The sequence below is a fragment of the Mustela putorius genome, unplaced genomic scaffold (assembly GCF_011764305.1).
Source record: "Mustela putorius furo isolate JIRA1106 unplaced genomic scaffold, ASM1176430v1.1 tig00000738_pilon_pilon_pilon, whole genome shotgun sequence".
Taxonomy (NCBI): domain Eukaryota; kingdom Metazoa; phylum Chordata; class Mammalia; order Carnivora; family Mustelidae; genus Mustela; species Mustela putorius.
Window position 1 is genome coordinate 7,382,941 of NW_025421463.1, and position 20,481 is coordinate 7,403,421.

Sequence of the window (20,481 nt, forward strand, 5' to 3'; positions counted from 1 at the left end):
AGGTCATGATCTCAGAGTCCTGGGATCAAGCCCGAGCCCGAGCCCGAGCCCTCCATTGGGCTCTCTGCTTGGCAGGGAGCCTGCTTCCCTGCTTCATGACTCTCTGCCTACTTGTGATCTCCATTTGTCAGATAAATAAATAAACCCTTAAAAAAATGAGAGAGAAGCAAACAGCACCTCTTTACAAAGCCCACACCAAGCCACTTGCTCCTTCAACATCTACTCAAGAAAGCAAGTGAAAATTCCTAGGAGCAAACCAGGATCCAATTAAAACAGATAAATAGATTATGACTACATTAACCACTTTATGTTAATACATGTTCATAAGTAACTAGGCATAGTTTTCAATAAGGGACAATTTTTCGAGGGGGAGATAATTGTAATAAATGAAGAACCAACTTGTAAATAAACTCAGGACAGAAAATGCTCTATGTCCTGAACAGCAATTATTGTAATACTTGTATTAATGCATAGTGAAGACATATGGTAAGTAAAACATAATGTGCAAGACGGATAAATGGGAAATATTTAACCAATATGGTAAAATCATAGTAAATGCATGTCAACTTTATACCCTGTGCTACTTTGAAGTAGTTTATGCAAACATAAGCTCACTTCTCTTTCCTTGAATATCTTCAAGTTCATTCATTTCAGCCATTCACCCAGCATGAGGATGGATCCCAGGGCACCGAGCATGGCTTGCTTCCTCTGATGATGGCAGTTTCACGATCTCAAATGGTAGGGAAGCCAGGCTGCTCCTCATTTGGTGCCCACATTGAATGTCCAGGACACAGGGGCTTCTTCTCCAGCCCCCCTGACAGTCAGAGATACACACCTGCCCGGAGATGTTTTTTAAAGCTCTCCAGATGATTCCAACCTACAGCCACGTTTGGGACCTCCTGCTTTCTACAGCCAAGCCACAGGTGCCTGACCATCTCTTTGTTCATTCCTTTGGTAACACCAGCATTTATCACACACCTTCTTTGCTAGGTCCTGGGGAGACCAACACGTTATTTACACTCTGTTTTTCCTGGCATTGACGCTTTTGTACTTAAAGACATTTATCTTATTTAATTTTTTAAATTTTATTTTATTTATTTATTATTATTATTTTTTAAATTATTTTTATTTTTATTTTTTTAAAATTTTATTTAAAAAAAAAGATGTATTTATTAGAGAGAGAAAGGAACCGACAGAGAAGCAGAAGGAAAGGGAGAGAGAATCCCAAGTAGCTCCGTGCAGAGTGTGGAGTGCAGTGTGGGTCTCGATTTCACAATCCTGAGATCACGACCGGAGCCAAACCAAGAATTGGATGTTTAACTCACTGTGCCACCCAGATGCCCCAAGACATTTATTTTAAAAAGACACTTTGTAGAATCAAGTGGATGGGCCAGATATATTTTAAGTAACACACATTAAAAAAAGTATATCAGGGGTGCCTGGGTGGCTCAGTCAGTTAAGCGTCTGACTCCTGGTTTCGGCTCAGGTCATGATGTTAGAGTCATGAGATCAAGTCTCGGGTCTGGCTGCACTCAGAGCAGAGTCGGCTTGAAATTCTGTCTCCTTCTCCCTCTGTCCCTCCCACTCGTACTCTCTCTCTAAAATAAATAAACAAATCTTTAAAAAATAAGTATACCATTTTTAAACAAGTTACTAGTCTCTAAAAAGTACCTCTTGTATTCTAGTGACATTCACACCACCTTTTAGGAAATACGGAATTCATTCATTCATTCATTCATTCATTCTCTCATTCTTCTCATTCATCCATCCCACAGTGGACCCCACACAATACTGGGCACCCTCCCTGCCCTCTTGCTTGACTATGCCTGGTGTCCCTCCAGGAGCCTCCGCACTCCCTGATGCTGGAACAGGAACGAAGTCATTGTCAGCTTCTTCAGGGCTTGGGGCTTTGTGTTTCTCCCACAGGAGTCACTCTTCTCTTGGCCCGGGGCAGGCAGCCCTGGAGGCGAGTGAGTGGAGGGGGCTAGCCTGCTGCTCCACTGGTTGGAGTCCCGGTGGGCAGGGCACTCTATCACCACCAGGGGGCACTCCAGCACCACTGCTGGCCTCTTGCCCGGATCCCAGGCTCAGGGCAAGGTGGGCCAGGCAGGAAGGTTAGGATGCTTGGGGAGCTGCTGTGGGGGACCAGGCCTGCCTTGGGAAGAGCCTCCTCGGAGAAGGGGCGTGAAAATGGACCCCCGGCTCTCAGATTCTGAGAAAACCACTCCTCCATACACAGCATATCTACCAGGCTCAGCAAAACGTGACCAGCTGGGGACAGCAGCCATCAGTGAAATAATTCTGCCATTTGCTGTAGGGGAAGGTTACCCCCCCGTGCAGATCTGAGCCCATCACGAGCACCGGACAGCATGCCTGTGTACGTCAGCCCTTTGCTGATTATTTTCCGGGAGAAGAGAAGAACAGAAAACAGCACGGAGGGCCCCCGGGGACCTCACCTTGGGACGGGGGCCACCCTGATCCCCACCTTCAGCCAGGAACACGGGTCCTGTGGACTGGGCCTTCTGAAACCATTCTTCTCCGGTCTCCTGGGCCACAGTTTCCCCTTCCATAGAATGGGACTGAAATCATTTGGGAGCCGGCTGCTTCTCTGGGGTGCGTGGATGAGAAAGCTGCGGCAAACAGCAGAGAGCAGATTGAAACAAAAACGGGAGAAGCGCGAACGGAACTGGGCTTCCCCCCTCCCTGTGCCCCTCCCTGCGGTGGAATCTGTGCACATTTGTCATCTGTGTGAGTGTCTGTGCTTTACCATGCCTTGCTGGAGCTGGTAATTAGGAACCGTGGTGGCTCCTGCCTTGCCCTCCGCCGACTTTTCTCTAATTGTGCTAATCTCTGTTTTCATGCCACTTGCTGGAAAATGAGAAGAGCCGCCAGTGGCTCCCAAGGAGGAGAGATGAGGGCTGAGCCCCAGGGCAAGGGGAGGGGAAGGCGGCCCTGCTCCTCCATGTGCTTACGGGTGGCCCTGTTGTGCAGGGTTGGGGGGGGACAGTGGAGGATGCTGTCCCTGTTCCTGGATTCTTATAGTTCCAGGGCCAGGAGGGACATTAATGGGGGAAGTACGGGAGGGTGAGCAGTTTCCTGGGGCGCCCAGAGTGCTGGAAAAGGGGGTGGGGGGCAAGGGGACCCCTCCTAGGGAAAAGACGTGGGGGGCTCCCGTGGAGTGTCGGGGGGTGGGCGGAATGCCTGGCTGGGGTAGGAATGGGGGGCTTGGCGGGGGGGGGGGGTCAGAGAGAGACCCCGATGGCGGGGAAGGACCTGGTGTGAGCGAGCTCAGGGCTGTCGCTTTCTCCTGGACAGGACGCTTCTGTATGGCTTCTCCGGATTTGTCATACCTTTGGGAGGACAGTTCAGTGTGTGTCTCTGTCTAGTATGTTGTCTCTGACTGTGTGTCTGTGTAGGAGAGAGAGAGTGTATGGGTGTGTGAGAGAGAGAGAAGAGAGAGGAGGAGGGAGAGAGGGAGGGAGCGGGGTGGAGCGTTACCACTGGGGGCGGCTGGCTCTGGTGAATTCCACTTCCAGCCCTCAAGAGTTTCCCAGCTGAGCCTCTGGGCACCCTGAGTTGGGACCGAGGTGGCCGGTGCAGCTGGAGGCGGGGGTGGGGCTAGCCTACATAGCCGCTTAAGCCCGGACTGCTGGGGCAAAGCGATTAGTGGTGTGTTGTGTGTGTGTGCGTGCATGCGTGTGTGTGTGTGTGTGTGTGTGTGTGTGTAGGTGGGTGAGACTGAGCTCACAGCTCTTAGTGGCTGCAGGTTTCTCAACTGCCCTGAGAAGAGCCAAAAATTTGCCCGTGGCGTTTCCATCCCTTTCCTTGTGAGATTCACTCCCCGTTGCTGACCTGGATCCGCGCATTTACTCCAGGATGCTGGGCTCCTAAATTGCTTCTCTTCCTAAGGGTGCCTCGGCTCTAATGGTGGAATTTCTGTCCGCGTGGGGGTGGGGTGGGGATAGTTTGGGATGTAGGGAGCTTCCTGGCGCTGCCTTGGTGACATGGACAAATTGAGATTTCTGACCTTGTGTTTGACAAATGAGTCACCTGTAATCACACTTATTCTCCCTTGCATAAACCGAAGCAAGAGGAAAAGCTTCCAGCTGCACCACCTGTGCCCGGAGGCTCTTCAGAGGGTTAATTCTAATAAGAGCAGTGAGTGTGAAGTCAGGGGATGAAATGTTCCAGAACTGGTGAGTAAATTCAGTTTCCTACAACACACAGACCTAAAGAAAGAAAGTTCTCAGTGTGAATATGACGGCTGTGGCTGACGGTCAACAGCCCCTCCTAGTGTGTACCAGGCAGCCTGTAAGCCCTTCCCAGGTAGGCCTCCAGAATCCTCAGCTACTGGTGCCCATTTTTCAGATGAAGAAACTAAGACACAGGGAGAGCCAAGTGCGTGGAGCAGAAATTTGAACCCTGGCTGTCTGGTGCCTTTGCTGTGTCCCCAGCCGCTGTGTCATGCATTGTAGGACATTCATGGAGGGTGGTCACAGCATGGCTGAACTGTGCCCCTTCTTTTTTTTTTTTTTTTTTTTTTAAAGACTTTATTTATTTACTTGGCAGAGAGAGAGAGAGAGAGAGAGAGAGAGAGCACAAGCAGGGGGAGCTGTAGAGGGAGAGGGAGAAGCAAGCTCTTCTCTAAGCAGGGAGCCTGATTGTTGCCAGGCTCGATCCCAGGACCTGGGATCATGACCCAAGAGGAAGGCAGATACCCAACCGACTGAGCCCCCCAGGCACCCCAAAAGTACCCCCCTTGCAGGAGAACTGCAAACCTTAGTTTCACCAGGGAGCTTCTTGCCAACTCTTCCATGTCATGTGGCCAAGACGGAGGAGGAGAAGCTCAGAGGAGAGTTTTACCCCACCTGGCTAGTGTTCTGTTGTTTGCTCTTTGCAATTTGTAAATATTCTGGGGTCCCCTTTGTCTCTACAACAGGCATGCTGTCCAGATCGGTACCCTGCAGGCTTCGCGGCCCTTGTGTGAAGAGCTCTAGCTGCAGTGATCTGCTCAGAGCGCCCCGGACGCCATGCTGCGGGGTCTGCTGCGGGTCATGGCCAAGGCTGATCCACAGTGTCTGGGAGCTGGGATTTGAACACTGGTCTTTGGGGCATCATGGCTGCCCGAGACGGAGGTAGGGTGTCTGGGAGTGTAAGAGGTGAGGGTTTCACAATAATTGCAACCTCACAAAGCTTTCATGTATCAGGTCAGATTGTCTCCCATTGTGGATAACAGAGATGAGAAGTAATGGTGGCTTGAACCAGATTAAGGCTTATTTCTCTTTCACACAAAGGATGTCAGGAGGTAGGAGAGTCCAGGGCTGATGGGGGGCTCAACAGCTTTGTCAGAGACCCAGGCTCCTTCTTTTTCTTAGTCCCACCAACTTTAGCATGTGGCTTCCATCCTCAAAGTCACCTCATGTTCCAAGGTGGCTGCTGGATCTCCATCATCACATCTACTTTCTGGGGTGGTAGGTATAGACCAGCTGAATGTTTCCCTCTGTCCCAACCTAACAATTTATGCTTGCCCTCATTTGCCTTGCCTTGCTGCAAGGGAGGCTGGGAAATGGAATCTTTCAGCTGGGCACATTGCCATATGAGTTTGTAGTTACTAAGGAAAATGGGAGATGGGGCATGATAAGTGTACTCTGCAGTCTCTGGCCCAGAGTACTGTAGCATCCTATGCACCTAAAAGCGAAGGCTGTTGCTTTTTCCAGGTGCTATGACTGTTTTAGACCAAACAGCTAGAGAGGGTTAGGGGAAGGATCCCTAGCGGTGAGTGCCAGCACACAGGCCCATAGGGGTGTGCTAGTTTGGGGTTTTATCTTCCCCTTAGTGTCCTGGAGTAGTTCCAACATTGGGGGAGGGGTCCTGCTGGACAACCACGGCAGGGTTGGGGGGAGAGAGGAGGAGGCTGCCAAGTAGGGGGCTCTGTGTCTTGCAGGTATGTTCTGGAAGGAACCGTGATGACGGCGGTGGTGGTAGAGTTTGGCACTAGGTTGGAGGTCTGGGTGGTCCCTCTGGAGGGCAGAATGGGGTAGCTTGGAGTCTTGAAGATGTGGGTGACCAGAAGATGGTAGCTTGTCTAGGAAGACCTCTTGACACTCCTGTAGGCCCAGCCCCAGGGGGCCCAGGTCCAGTGACCAAGTTCATGCACACAACCCCCTCATTCTGCCAGGCCCTGGGAGGGGGTCTCAAGGGTTGTGACAATCCAAGGGAACGTTTCACTGCCCAAGGCATCTTCACCTCCTTATCACACTGATTCTCCCCACAGACTGGTAGAGATTCTTTCCTTTTTACAGATAGGGAAACTGAGGCTGAGAGTGGGTAAAATAAAGGCTCAAAGTTACACTGTGGCAGAGCTGGGCTGGGGCCCACATTCTTTGAATCTCAAAGGGGAGAAGGGATGGTCTGAACACACGTTGCAGATGTAGCGTCTTTTCACTTCATTTTTACTCTAACTTTTATAATTTACACACAGGAAAGGAAAGTGTAGATTTTAAGTGTATACTTCAATGAATTTTACCTGTTTGTCAAACATTCCCAGCACCCCAGAAGGTTCCTTATGTCCCTTCCTAGTCACTAACCTTTCCTCTCCCAAAGGGCAACCACGATCTTGACCTCTATCACTAGAGATTAGTTTTGCCCATTCTTACCCTTCATGTAAACAGTCATGCAATGTATTCTTTTTCTTTTGGCTTCTCAGACTTAGCCTGCTTGTGAGATTCATCCTGCTTGGGGCATATATATATCTGTCGCTGGTTCTTTTTTATTGCTGAGTAATATTCCACTGTGGGTTATGCTACCATTTGTCTATTCGTTTTTTTAAAAAAGATTTTTATTTATTTATTTTAGAGAGAGAGAGAGAATGAGTGAGAGACAGAACACAAGCCAGGAGGAGAGGCAAAGGGAGAAGCAGACTGTCACTGAGCAGGAAGCCTGATATGGGGCTCAATTCCAGATCCCTGGGAAGGCAGATGCTTAACTGACTGAGCCACCCAGGACCCCCACCTATTCATTTATCTATTGGCGGACATCTGGGTTGTTTCCCGTTTAGAGCTGTAATGAACAAAGGTACAGTGAGCCTTTGTGTTCACATCTTTGTGTAGACATATGCTTTCACTTCTTTGGGGCAAGTACCTAGTTGTGGAACGGTTGGGTCAGGGAAGAGATATATATTTAACTTTGTAAGAAACTATCAAATAGTTGAATCATGGCCACTCTCACTGGCTGTGTATCTTTCCTATATTTGATATTTTCCAGTCTTTTCAATTGTAGCCATTCCTACGGATGTGAATGATAGCTTATCGTGGTTTTAATTTGCACATCTCTGATGGTTGATAATGTTGAGTGTCTTTTCATGTGCATATTGATTATTGCATATGGTCTTTCATGAAATGCCAGTTTGTGTCTTTTGCCTATTTAAAAAAAAAAGTGAGTTTTTTTCTTATTAATTTGCAGTTCTTTATATATGTTGGATACTAATCCTTTGTCAGATTTATGTATTGAAATATCTTTTCTGCATTTGTGAATTGGCTTTTCTTTCTCTTAATGGTATCTTTTGATGACTATAACTGTTAATTGTAACAAAGCACAATGTACCATTTTCCTCTTATGTTGTTTTGTGTTCCACTTAAGAAAGCTTTGCCCTCCCAGGTGGAGTCATTTTTAACACATGACTCCACCTGGCCTCACGCCATCTGTTTGCTCTCTTTGCAGCCTCATCTTCTACTAGAAGTGCCTCTCAGGAGTAGGGGGTGAGGAAGGCTGAGCTGGGATGAAAAATTTGATAAAATGCAGGGTTAAAAGCCTGGATTACTTGCCTCCCCAGGACAAGAGATTTGTGTGCCTCCCCAGGACAAGAGATTTGTATCCCTGACCCCTTCCTTTCCCCCCTTGTGGATTTGGGTTTATGCTGCCATGCAAGATTAAAACCAAAGAGATTAAAAGATTACCTCTGGCAGGGAAGGCAAATTCTGCCTCTGCTCCTGGAGTCAGCAGAGAAGGTGTTGGCGGGGAGGTGGAGTGCTAGTGATGGACCTTCTACTTCCTCCTCTTCTGGGGAGGCCTGGCCAGGTCCACCCTTACCTTTCCAGGTCTCAGTTCTCAAGTTGAAGAGCAGGTTGGGGAGCTGAGCTGGATAGTGAGCACCAACATAGGCTTTAGTGGGTTCACAAAGGGTGGCCTGCAGACCAGCCATCCCAGCATGGGATAGTAATGTGTTAGAAACACAAACATCAAGCCCCACCCACACCTGCTGAGGAAGAAGCCCCGGGGAGTGGGGAGGAGGGGCAGCAACCTGGATTTTTATTTTTTATTTTATTTTATTTTATTTTTTTTTAAGATTTTATTTATTTATTTGACAGAGATCACGAGTAGGCAGAGAGGCAGGCAGAGAGAGAGAGAGGAGGAAGCAGGCTCCTGCTGAGCAGACAGCCTGATGCGGGACTCGATCCCAGGACCCCAAGATCATGACCTGAGCCGAAGGCAGCGGCTTAACCCACTGAGCCACCCAGGCGCCCAGCAACCTGGATTTTTAAAAGCCCTCCTGGGCATTCTGATGCACACAAAGGTCTGTGTACGGGCACATTTAATTACGGTTAACAATTGCTAATTTTTAGAGCATCTAACTGTGTTCATCAGTGACTCTTCTAAAGAGTATATACCCACTCGCCTGTCATGGAGGTACTATTACTCACTCCACCTTACCCCAAAGGAAACTGAGACACAACTTGCCCAGGGTCACACAGCTACTTAAATGGCTGAGCCTGGATTTAGACTTAGGGAGGCTGGCTCCAGGCACTGAGCTTACTGACCACTGTTCTTATAGTTTTGAATTCCCAGCACTGTGCACCTTGGTCCCTCACTGAAGTCCACGGTCTTCATCAGCTGCTCCAAGGAGTGATCGCTCCAAAGGGCTGACTGCCTTGGGGACCCCTGGTTCTCAAGGTTCTTTCCCAACCTCCCCGCAGGGTCCGCTGAGTCTGCTTACACCACGCAGGACTGCTTCCCACTTCCTCTTCCTGCTTCCTGGGGAGGTGGTGGCTGGGAAACCCCTGGGCTGAGGGTGAGGGAAGTGGGTGTTTTGAGGTGACCCCAGCTACACTGTCAGCCGGACCCAGAGACAGAGGTCTACGGCATGCTGGGTGAAACGCATTCACGTCCTGGGTCATTTCTCTGTTCAGTATTTAGTGATCCCAACCAGAGAGAAGTAGAGGCCAGCAGAAAGCCAGAGGCACAGAGAAGGGGGTGAAGGAAGAAGAAATGTGTCCATTAATTTTATGATTCTTCCTATGAGCCCCCTCCTGTGCTAGGGATGGTCAAAAATACCTACCCTGATGTTGGAAAGTAATCAAGGAAGAGCCAGGGCCCAGATGGGGAGGCAGATTCATGGGGACCGTGCTGGGGAGCTGGAGTGAGCATGCTGGGTGGGAGAGGGCAATCTATCACTGTTCCCTGGGGGAGCAGGAAGGCTCCTCCCCACCAGCCTGGCCCCACTGGGGGGCAGGCTTGCCCTGCCCTTGGCCAGCTCACCAAGGCTCCTGCTCTCAGGGAGGGGTGGCATTCCTTGGGGTGGCTTGGGGGGCTCTAGCATTCGCCCCACTCAACTTTTCTGCCCCAGTTTTTTTGGATCTAGAGCCCCTTCGAACCTTTGGGTGGGGGCAAGGGCGGTCAGGGGAAGAGGAAGGACCCCCAGATAGAATCCAGGACAAGTCCCTTCTCTGCGACTCATCTTTGTCATATGCAAAATGAGGGCATCAGCCCAGCCAGACCAGCTGCAGGGGGTGGTCGTGGTGGTAAAAGGGTCTGTCTCAGGTGGTCAAGCTCTGTCCCACCTGAGACAGGTGTGAGGTTGGCCTCCCATGGCCTTGCTCCCAGACGTGTGCTGGGCTGTGCATGCGGAGGTGTGTGTCTGGCACACAGGGGTGGCCACAGCCCAGGGTCCCTGCGGACAGGCGTGTACCCCTCTACATCTACGTGATGGGTCCAAAGCTGTGGGGACACACGTGGTGCATGCGTGTGTGTGTGTGTGTGTGTGTGTGTGAAACCACACTGATGGCCTGAGCTGCTTGTAATCCCTTTACTCCTGCCAGCTGGGGAGGACCCTTCTGGGGTGCTGGATGGGGTGTGGCTGGGTGCTTATGCCCGGGCCCTATCCAGCTGGTTATTTATTGATTAATTCCCCCGCCGGCTGATGGATGCCGAGCCTGTGCCAGGCGCAGGCCCTGGGCTGATTTACATAATTAAAAACCATCAGTAACAGAGCCAGGCCTCACACGCCAACTCCTTCCTCTGGCATGACAACAGGCTGAGCCTCTGTCCTCCGCCCCCGCCCTTGCCTCTGAACCCCAAGGCTCCCTCGCCTCTCTGACTCTTCCGCCCCGGCCTGCCCCAGGTCAGCCCACCGGCCGGGCCACTCCGTATCAGCCCCTGCCCATTCTGGGATGGAGAGACTGTAGCGTTCTGGGATTCTCGAGTCACTGGCTCCGAGATTCTATTAGCCCATGGTTGTAAGGTTCTTTGATGGAGAGTCTCAGATTATAAGATTCAGCTGTGATCCTCCAAGTATGTGATTTTTCAAGAGTCTATTACTCTATGTGACAAAGGAGAAAAATGTTTGCTCTCAGCAGTCCTGCCTGCTCTCGAGCGGGTGGGGCTGCTCTTGGGAGAGCCTGGCTTTCCGTGGAGGCCGCCATGGTGGGTGGGATGTGTCCGTCACTGCTTTACAGAAGGAAGGAGCTATTTGTCTTGGGCTGAAGGCTAGGGGCGGGGGGGGGGGAGGGGAGGGTGTGCTGGGGGTCTGGGCAGAAGGAAGGAGGACCCAGGGACACATTGGGGAGGGGCAGGGAGATGTCCCTGGGGGAGGCCTCCCCTCTAAGAGGGGCTTTAGAAGATTCTGGATTCTGCGGAGTGTGTGATGCCAACCCCCTGGCTGGTGCTGCTTCCAGTGTCTTCAGAAAAGGCTCTCACATTTAGAGAGGTAGTTTGGGGTGACTTGCGTGGACACCTCCCCCTCCGGCTGTGTGATCTTGGGAAGCTACTCACCCTCTCTGAGCTATAGTTATCTTCTCACCTGTGAAATGGGGCTTACTATAAGGATGAAGTGTTAATCCATGTGGTGGGCTTAGTAGTTGGCCAGCATATGGTGCACCCCTCATGAGCAGCTATTATTGTGTGGGAGTGGGTGTTTTGGGGAGACCTTCAGTGAGCTTGTTAGACTTGGTGGAAGCAGAGACTCACTGGGCTCTCTGGACAGGAGGGCTGGATCTGCTCGTCTGCACAGGCTGGCTCCCAGTGAGGCCAGTGCTCAGACGATGTTTGTGCCATGAATGATTTTCTCTTCTCTCAGTCCTTCTCGAACATGGTGCCGGCCTCAGCCAGCTCTCAGCCACTTCCCCTCCAGATGCCCTTCTTCCAAAACAGTTTGGGGAAGACACAGCTGACTGACCCCACACCCAACGCCGTGGCCTGGAGGTGCACCCACAGACTGTACCCCACAGTGCCTCACGTCAGTCTGGGCACAACAGGACCTCAGCACCTCAGTGTCCTGCTCCAGAACCGTGGAACTGAAGACCCACAGAGCAGCCTTGCACCCTGCCGTGACACCTTGGGCTACATCACGGCACAGGTGAACCACCAATCCTAGGTAATTAAGAAATGATTTGTCATAATTAAAAAAAATCTAAATAAAATATGTTTAAAGTTAATGGTAGAATGTAGGATGGTACAGCCACTTTGGAAAATAGCTTGGCGGTTTCTCCAGAAAAATATCGAGGGGTGTCTGCGTGGTGCAGTGGGTGAAGCATCCGACTCTGGGTTTGGGCTCAGGTCAGGATCTCACAGGTCGTGGGATCAAGCCCTGCATGGGGCTCCGAGCTCGGTGGGGAGTTTGCATAAGGATTCTGTCTCCCTCTTCTTCCCCTCGCTACTCACACATGCTCTCTACAGTGAATGAATGAATCTTTAAAAAAAAAAAAAAAAGATCCTCTCTCTCCCTCTCCTTTTGCCCTCCCCCATGCTCATAAGCTCTCTCTCTCTTAAAAAAAAAAAAAAAAAAAAAGGGAAACATAGAATTACTATGGGAGCCAGCAAGTCTGCTCCCAGGTATAAACTCAAAGGAGTTTGCAAGAACCCTGAAAGCAGAGACTCAAACTCACCCCGAAATTCACGGCAATTCACGGCAGCGTTATTCACAAGAGCCAAAAGGTGGAAGAAACCCAAATGTCCATCAGATGATGAATGGCTAAGCCAATTACGAAACAGACATAAACATACCAAACGTGTAAAACAAACACATGCCATGGAAGCTTATTCAACCTTAGAAAAAGGAATAACGTTCTGATCCGTGTTACCACATGGATGAACCTTGAAGGCTTCATGCCAAGTGAGAGAAGCTAGACACCGAATGACACATTCTGGAGGATCCCACTTGGGTGAGGTGCCTGGGAGAGTCAAATCCATAAAGACAGAAAGTGGAATGACGGTTCCCCGGGGGCTGGGGACAGAGCGTTGGTGTTAAATGGGCACAGGGATTCCGCTGGGGAGGATCAGCACGTCCTCGAGATGGACAGCGGCACTGGTCACGTAAGGCTGGGAATGTGTTTGATGTCACTGCAATGTACACTTAAAAATGGTAAATTTGGGGGACACCTGGGTGGCTCAGTGGGTTAAGCCGCTGCCTTCGGCTCAGGTCATGATCTCAGGGTCCTGGGATCAAGTCCTGAATCAGGCTCTCTGCTCAGCAGGGAGCCTGCTTCCCTCCCTCTCTCTCTCTGCCTGCCTCTCTGCCTCCTTGTGATCTCTGCCTGTCAAATAAATAAATAAATGAAATCTTAAAAAAAAGTCTATTTTTTAAAAATGGTAAATTTCATGATGTATATTTTACCACAATTGAAAATTGCCTTCATTTCACTGGAAGAGATCACTGTGTAATCACCTGTCTTTTTTATTTTTTATTTTGATTTTCCAGACCCTCGTGTTCCAGGCACATAGTAGGTCCTCCATCATGTCTTGCCAAGTGGATGAAGGAGCCAGGCCTCCCCATCTGGCCCAATGACAAGCTAGCTCGTTCAGCAGCTCATGGCTCCCATCCAAGCATCTGCTTCTCTTGATTTCACTGGAGCAGACAACCCATCGCTCAGCCACAGGTTGGTGGGGACAGGGACAGGTGCCTGATGGTGGGGAGATGGTCCTGGGCTTTGAGGATTGGACACAGCCCCCGAGTTGATGAAGAAGCGATTTCGCACGGAGGCCTCTTTCTGGTGTTGTCAGAAGGGAAGATGCCACGCTTGGCACTCTCCTGAGCTGGAATGCTGTCAGAACCAACCGCCCAGACCCCACTTTGGTTGCATTTCACGCTGGAAGACATTCCTTCTTGTTCGGCAGCAGCTCTTGGATGTGGCTTTTAATATGCTCGCTGCCGTGTCATCGATTTCTCCCGACAAGCAGTGGGAAGAGTCGTCAGGGGCTGGGACAGTCGGGCTGTTGGGGAATCAAGAAATTTGCCCCACAGTCAGTCTTGCAAAAACCCTGGTATCTTTTTATCAGATGTGAACATTTGATGGAGCCCGATTATTCTAGATGCTGACTGTACAGACAAGTCATGTTTCTTAGAATCAAAGGAATGGTTTTCGTTGGCGTTATTGGGTCACAGAGAAAGACTGTGAATCTTGGCCCTCATTACAAGCAAAAAACAAACAACTTGCTGTACACCTTCATTCAAGAGCGAGCGTGGCTCAGGTTGGAAAAGCAGACTTTTGTTCAGCCCATCTCTTTTGACAGCTGGCTAAAAAAACGTCCACTCAGTGGCCTTGGCTTGATTGCACTTGTAATATTCTCAATTTCTCTCGGCACTGAATGAAAATTTGGAAGCACATTGTTGCCTGCCAGCTGCTCACTGTGAATCAGCTCTGAGCACTGGCATTCCCAAGCAAGTGCCTCCATCCACGTAGCTCTGCCCTTCCTAGCAGCCTACATGGCAACGGAGAGTCGGTCCTCACCTCAGTGCCCCTTCCAGTCCACGTCGTGGCTCGCAAATAATGAACTTAACCAAGGAACGAGGAGGACAGAGGACTCCTCTGCAGCACCAGTGTTAAGGGATGGACAGGACCAGAAACATCATGGAGGATGTCTCCCTCATATACGTACAGATCAGGCTGTGGCTGTTTGGAAAAAATCCAACCACAGATGTTTTAATAAATAAAGATGCATTCCTGAGAATATAGATCTGTTATTTAAAAAAAGCCTGAATAACAGAGATTTAAATAAGATAGATGTTTATATCTCTCAGATATGACAGTCTGGGCATGGTGTGACCAGTACTGATTGGTTGCAGTTTTTCATTGAATTACCTGCCTTCCTCTATCTGCAGTTGGCTCCGCTGGCTGGTTTCAGAAGGCTGCTCCAGCTCCTGCCATTGCAGCCACTGTCCAGCCTGTGGGAAGGGCAGAAAAACAAAGGAGAGGTATGTACTTTTCCTTTAGAGGGCTTGAATAGGAAATAGCACACCTCATCTCTGTTCACATTTCACTGGCTAGAATCCAGTCATATGGCCACACCCATCTGCAGAGTAAGCTGGGAAATGTAGTCTTTATCTGGGCAGTTATGTATTCAGCAAAATTTCCATATATCTATATCTATATGGAATATATATACATATAAATATATACGTATATTTATTTATTTTAGAGAGAGGGTGTGTGGGAGTTACATGTGAGAAGTAGTGGGGAGGGATAGGGAGGCACAGAGGCAGAGGGAGAGAATCTCAAGCAGCCTCCATGCCTGTCGCAGAGCCCAACATGGGGCTTGATCTCATGATCCTGAGATCATGACCTGAACCAAAATCAAGAGTCGGACACTCCACTGACTGAGACACTCAGGTGCTCCCACATTTCTATTTCTGCAGAAGAAAAAGAGAGTAGATATTAGGGGACAACCAGAGGTTTCTTTATTCACCTAATGAATAGGGATGATAAAGCAGAGAACAAGACAATGAACATCCTGTTTCTCATGGACTTGACCCTCGAATGGGAGGACAGCGAGAGGAGAAGTCTTTTGAGGAGGAGGGAGCGGTCTGCTGCGTCCACTGTGGCTGTTTTCCTCCCCCAACAAGAAGCCCGGAGGTGGGACAAGGGGACTATCACAGCTGGCTCCAGCGTTATGTCCGTGTTCCAGGCGAGGAGACGGTGGAAGAAAAGCCCACCATGCATCGGACTTCTTTAAAAGGAAAAAAAAAAAACTTTCTTGGAAGCCCACCAGCGGCTTTCTGCTTCGATCTCATTGGTCAGAAGAGGCTTGCCTGGCCACCCCTAGCTGCAAGGGAGGCTGGGAAATCAGGATCAGAATTCTCAGGATGGGCTGAGCACTGGACGTATTGCCCCTGGTTCAGCTAAGAGAAAGAACGAGACGTCTCTACGAGGCAAGCGCCTATGAATAATGCCTTTGTGCTTTTGGTCCCTTCTCTGCCTTTAGGGACGGACGTCATCAATTTTGTGCTGGAAAGCTTTATTTCGTGCTTGTTCTAGAAACACGCCAATGGTTCCCCAGAGCGATGGCTTGATTGTTTTATGGGGGGAAAGATGGGCAAACTTCAGAGGCTCCTCGCCACCACCGGCCATGCCGACATGAGAGACCCCATGCTGGCCATAGGCATGATGTGGTTTCAGTTCCAGTTATTTCGGTTGTACATTCTATTTTTACTTTTTCCTCTTCCCCTTGTGCAAAATCCTACCTTTCCAACCCAGCACATTTCATAGGCACATCAAAATCTGAGCCATGGTGGATGGTTATGCCTTATTGGGGAATATAGAATTTTCATTAATAGTTTCATCCCTACTTGATTGGTCCGACAAACCATTTTTGTCTTACCAATCCATTTTTGTTATCCGGGGTGGTACGCCAATAGCAAATGCGTTCAAGGGCTTCTTACGCCCCGAGCGCTATTTTGAGGGCTTTGTATATATTGTGATGGTTTGAAAACATGCTCCCAGTTTTGGGGGACACTTTTATTACGAAGTGGCATCTATGTCCTTCCCCTTTAATCTGGGCTGGTGTTAGCGACTCACTTGTCACCAGTGGAAAGCAGGGGAAGGGATGACTTGTGATTGCCAAGGCCAGGTAGGAAAAGGCTGTGTAGCTTCTGCCTGGTTCTCCCGGGACGCTTGTTCTGGAGGAAGCCCAGTTCCCTGACGCTGCCATGATATAGGTAAGCAGTTTGGTCACCAGCTTTAGCACTGCCAACCTAGGACAGACACCGGGCGCCAGCTGTGTGAGTGAGCCATCCTGGACATGCTGCATAGTCCCCCTGGGCCATCAGATGACAGCCGTCCCAGAATGCATCTGACGGCACCCCCACGAGAACCCCAAGCACAAGGTGCTCAGCTGAGCCCTTCCCGGATTCCTGACCCATAAAACTATGAGCAGAATCAAATGGTTGTTGGTTTTTTTCCCCCACCACTCGAATTTTTAAGCCAGAAAAGGAACCGAAGACATAGAACTAATTTAGTCTCAAATTTTCAGGTAAAGACACGGAACCCGAGAGAGAGAAAGCAAGTTGCACACGTTTTCACGGCAGAGGGAAGAGACGTGTGCTGGCAGGCTGATTCAAATATTCTGCCTCTTGACCATAAGGGAATGGGGAAGCAAAGTTAACAAACGAGTAGTAACATACAAAATGCAAAAATGTGGGCTGGCCAGGCTAACAGCACTCTGTTGAGGGAAAGTGGGTCTCTTTGGACCCGCCATCCCGGATGGATGGACTTTGGAAAACACATAGCCCTTTTAAGAACCCAGTGATTTCTACAAGATCGTCATTAATTTCCCATTTCAAATTTGCACAATGTAAGTGGATGAAATTCTTCCACTTGTTCTTTTGTCCTCTAAAAACTCCACGCCGCCTAGGGACGTCAGGGTTTTGAGACTGCATGAGGGAAACCCTGACCCCTTGCCTTGTAGCATCTCAGGTGTGGGAGCTGAGAAGCTTCCCGACAAAAAAATATTAAAGTCATAAAATTAAAGGATGCAATTTAACTGTTGGAAGCACCTCGGAGTTCATCTCCTTCAGCCTTCCACTCGGGGCAAGACCAGGACAAGCCACGTGCAAAGCAACCGCTCAATGGGATGGTCCCACTGATGCCAGTGGGCAGTTGGTGATGAATGGCTGGGGACCCATAGAGAAAATATGGCCATCATATCACAGGGTCCGGCTCATCACTGAGGGCTGAGAATTGGGTCAGTTTCATGGGCATGTGACCCATGCGGTCACTCTTGCCTTGAAGGATCCCATACTTTAATGTCCTGTCTCACTGCTTGAAATCATTTTTGAAAGAGGGGTTCCACATTTTCACTTGTCACTGGAGCCTGCAAAGTGTGAAACTGGTCCAGGATGGAGAGGTCTGACAGCTGGCGCAGGAATGAGCATTTCAGGGGAGAAGGGCAGGGAAAGCCTGGGAGCCAGAGGCAAAGGGTCACTTGCCCAAGACCACTTTTCAGGCAGTGACAACACAAGAAACTGAACCCAGTCTTGTTGGATTTCATGGCACCTGGTCTTAAACACTTTGCTCTCCTATTGCCTGGGACAGACCTCTCTCGCGAGCTGCCTTCTCAACTATTCCTACAATCTCAGCCTTCTCTTCCAGGGAGCCCTCCTGGATTGCTCTTGCCTAGTCAGACTTGCCATTCCCTCCTTCCGTCATACTTCCTACCTGGCTAAGCCACGGTCCTTGTGCCAGTCTGTGTCCTTTCCATGCCCCTCCTGGCTAGAGTCTGCTGTGACTTCCAGGCCCCCAGGCCAATCTGGATAGGGCCTCGAACCCGCAAGAATTTGGGGGCTCAGTCTTTTTGCTGTAAACCTTACATGTAGATTCCACGGTGCAGTCTTTCTCACCTTCCCATCCCCAGAGCTGGGCTCCTGCCTCAGTTTCCCTGTCTAAAACTCCAAGGAACTGTGGGATAATGGGAGTCAGACAGGCCTGGTTCATATTCTGTCTTGCTACTCACTCTAAAGAAAGCAGCTCAGCCCCTGCAAACCTCAGTTTCCCCATCTGTCAAGTGGGAGTATATCCTACCTTACCCAAGTGCTCAAGGTTGGCAACATCAGTGACGTGGACATCACGTACCCACTGATATACAGGGATGACAAAGGCATCGCAGCTCTGCAGCATCTCCCCGTCGCACGACCCATGATGTGAGAAAACATCAGACAAGCCCCAAGGGACAGGGTACAGAATCCCCGACCGGTACCCTTCAAAACTGCCAAGGTCATGAAAAGCAAGAGAAAAAATGAGAACCTGTCACAGAGCAGAGAAGACTAAGGGGGTGGCATGACTGAACGCAATGTGGTCTCGGGGCAGGATGCTGGAGCAGAAAGAGGACATTAGTGGACACACGCGCGAACCTAAGTGAAGTCCGGAGTTTAGTTCTGAACGTACCAGCGCTAGTTTCCTAGTCTTGACAAACAGACTGTGGTTACGTTAGCATCACGAGAAGCTGGGTGAAGCACACACAGCCCAATTCTCCTGGGTTACCTTGGCCTTTTTTCTCGAAACCTAAATTTATTCCAAAATAAAGGTGTTGGTTAAAAACAAACACAACCGGCCCTGCTGTTACTGCTTTTGTCTGCCCAGGGCCGTCCTCCATTCTTCCGCGGACAGGCCCTCCCCTGGTGACAAGGGTGGGAATACCCGACCCAAGCTGGGCCATTAATTTGCCCTCATCATCCTGGCCACAGGGATTGGTCCAGGGGGTAAGCATGTGACCCAGGCTGGGCCAATGAGAGTCTTTCCCTAGAATTGTTCAGCTTGAATCAGGAGGAAAAGCCCTCAGTCTCCGGGTCAGTCTGGGAGGCTGCCAGCTTGGGCTTAGGGGGTGCTCCTGTTTCCACTGCAGGGTGCGGGGGCACTATGGCTTGAAAGAACTAAGCCAGAGAGAGAGAGAGAGAGAGAGAGAGAGAGGAGGTTGACGGCCTTCAAGATGGCTTCCTCCCCCTTCCCAGTCGTCCTCCAGCAGAGCCTCCCCAGCCTGCCCTGTTCTGGCAGCCAATGTATCTTTCTTTGGAGTTTAAGCCAGTTCCTACTGGGCGCGAGTTGGGTTCTGTCACTTGCAACCAAAGAGTCCTGACTGATACCTTCCACTCAAATTGCTGTGAGGATTCCATGGGTTTATGCAACCAGGCACGAAGCAGGCCCCCTGTGAATGGTGAAGGAGGCAGGTATCCTCTCCAAGGAGTCTGGGGCCTGCCCTGAACTGAACTCCCGCCTGCTTGGCCGTGGCTCCCCTCCTGGTTCCCCCAGAGCCCCCTGACGTCGCACACCTTCCCACCTCCAGGCTCTGCTAGGGGCCTCCTCCTCTCAGGCTGGGAGCTGAGTGTGCCACCGATTGGGCTCTGCTCTGCGAAAGGCACCAGAGGGCAGGAGAGGGACCTGGGCCTCTGGCAGAAAATTTCCTCCGCAGAAGTAGAGGGGAATCCCCACACTGACCTGGTCAGACCCAGTAAAACCAAGAGGTAGCTGGTGTTGGGGGATGTGGAGGCTTGTCTAGCGCCTGTTGTGAGGACGGAATGATGGAGCCGTGGGGACCTGGTTCCATGGGCCCCAAGCAAGAGGTGGCAGGGGAGCAGGAGACTCGAGGGAAGCTCGAGGAAAAACCACAGGCAGAGCAATCAGAAGGATTTGCGTGTGTGCGTGAGCCGGGCCAGAAGTCGCTCTTTTAACTGAGGTCTGGGCTGTGGGCCAGGAAGGGAGAGAAGACACCATCAGGGAAATCCGGCAGAAGCAGAGAGGCAAGCCGCCACCTTGCCTGGGAGGTCCGGGGGAGTCCACCTGGATTTGGGTTGGGAAGGACCTTGCAGAGTCCAAAGACGGAAGAGACAGGGGCCTGGGTCACATTCCTGGGTCTCAGTTACCCCCCGCTGTTCTGGCCATGTCAGGCTTCTGTGTTCCTTGTGGGGGCGCCGCCTGGTCCTCCCCCACTGTCAGGCCAATCCGGAGCTGGGGCATCTCTTCCTGGGCGCGCTGTCCTTCCCGGTGCCCCAGCTCCAGCCCCCAGGGCAGAGCTGATTTCGCTCACCTTCCCCCTCTCCCGACATGGGCTCTCCTCCTCGGAGGACTCTTCCTTCCTTCCTTCATTTGTTCCCTCAGGCGTGAACTTGATCATTTTATTCCACAAACGTTTTGGGGAGTGCCTGTGGCGTGACGGCTTCCCCGCAAACAGAGGAGCAGGGATGGACCCCGCCCTTGCTTGCGTGGCAAAGATGGGGAGAGGAGGGGCCGGGTTTACAGTACACTTTGGAGGCAGTCAGAGGAGTCCTGGGTGGATCAGGTTTGTGGGGAGCTGGGAGGCCATCAAGAAGGCATCAGTAGTGGCCACACACCCTCGCTTCCCTGCAGAAACTTGGGAACACACAGCTACTCCCCCGCCACCGGGACCCTCGGACACCCAGATTTTAGACTCAAAGAACAGTAAGTATAAAGGCTCAGAATGGGA

General features: G+C 50.6%; 1 long non-coding RNA gene across 1 annotated transcript; it reads left to right on the forward strand.

Annotated features, from left to right (window-relative positions):
• The first annotated feature begins 4,694 nt into the window (after positions 1–4,694).
• On the forward strand, positions 4,695–18,579 carry LOC106004899. The gene is made up of 3 exons (XR_001177966.2): positions 4,695–5,135; positions 11,351–11,647; positions 12,971–18,579. It is a non-coding gene; the product is annotated as an uncharacterized LOC106004899 (long non-coding RNA).
• The last annotated feature ends 1,902 nt before the right edge of the window (positions 18,580–20,481 follow it).